Consider the following 1,631-nt stretch of genomic DNA (forward strand, 5'->3'; position numbering starts at 1 on the left):
CAGCAGATTAGTGATTCAGAGCTGGGGACTTTATAAAAAATGGAGCAATACATGAAAACGGAGCGCCGATTATCTTTGGGTATTGGAAGAAACAACGAGGGGTTTCCTTTTAGATTAGCTTTTCTCTTGAGTGTGTACATTTACTTACTGAATTTTAAAAAGTCAACACAAAGTTTCAAAATACTGTAAACAAGTGCTTGAGAAAAACCCTGACTTCTCATGAGTACTGATTCCCTTTCTTGGTCTCTTCTTAGCGCAGGCAGTAACTCCTGCAGGCCTAGGACGAAGTCCCGGGCACCAGGGTATCTATCTGGCCTTAGCCTTGAGTGACTCTCTGCAGGCTGTCTGGCTTCATGGAGCTCAAGATCCAAAGATTCATTAATGTGGGATGGAGTGAGGTTTATACTCACAATACTCTCAGAAAGCAGCATTTTATTTCAGAAAAACCATCCAGAGAAACAGTAATTTTAGTGGAGTCATGCAAATAAGAATGCATATAATACATATTAGCTCAATTTAGATCCCGGTCCTGACTTTATTCATTTATTTATTTTTAAAGAACTCGTTGGGCTGGAGAAATTGCTCAGTGGTTAAGAGCACTGACTACTCTTCCAAAGGTCCTGAGTTCAAATCCCAGCAACCACATGGTGGCTCACAACCACCTGTAATGAGATCTGATGCCCTCTTCTGGTGTGTCTGAAGTCAGCTACAGTGTACTTAAGATATAATAAATAAATCTTTTTTTTTTTTTTTTAAAGAACTTGTTTATTTTACCTTTTGTTTTATACTGTTATGTGTCTGAGTAAAAGCATGCACGCATGAGTGTGGGTACCTGCTGTGGCCAGAAGGAGGCGCTGGAGTTCCAAGAGCTGGAGTTCCAAGTTGTTGCTCTCTGTGTTTCTGGTTACATACTTCAGACACAGGAGCTAGAGGATCTAAGGTGGTTTTGTCATGAACGTCTCCTCTCTGAAGAATAGTTTTTCTGATAACAGAAGATGCCATGCAAGTTTCCAAGTGAGGAATGCAGCCAATAGTCCTACCCAGCCATGATAATCCCAAGGCTGCAGTGGTGGCATGCACACCTTGGAAGTAATCAACAGCTCTCTAAGTGGACTTAAGACTTGCTCAACACAGGGCTGGAGAGATAGCTTAGTGGTTAAGAGCACCGACTGCTCTCCTGAGTTCAAATCCCAGCAACCACATGGTGGCTCACAACCATCTGTAGTGAGATCTGACATCGTCTTCTGGTGTGTCTGAAGACAACTACAGTGTACTTATGTATAATAATAAATAAATCTTAAAAAAAAAAAGACTTGCTCAACATGAGGAAAATCATGTCTGCTACGGGAAGTTTAGCAAACTATTCAGAGCTAATGAATCATGGACCTTGGCGGAGAAGGTAGAACTACCATTTTGCTAAGCCAGCATAGTTATCCATCAAATTCTAAATATGTATAACTTCTAGGTCTCACTCTTCATCAAACAAGCTTACAATAAACAGAGACCACTATTACAGAAAAGCACGACTCATCAAAATGCACAGAACAAACCAATGCACTCACACAAACACACACACACATACACACACACACACACACACACACACACACACACACACACACACACACACA

Source organism: Mus pahari, chromosome 9 (assembly GCF_900095145.1).
Source record: "Mus pahari chromosome 9, PAHARI_EIJ_v1.1, whole genome shotgun sequence".
Classification (NCBI taxonomy): Eukaryota; Metazoa; Chordata; class Mammalia; order Rodentia; family Muridae; genus Mus; species Mus pahari.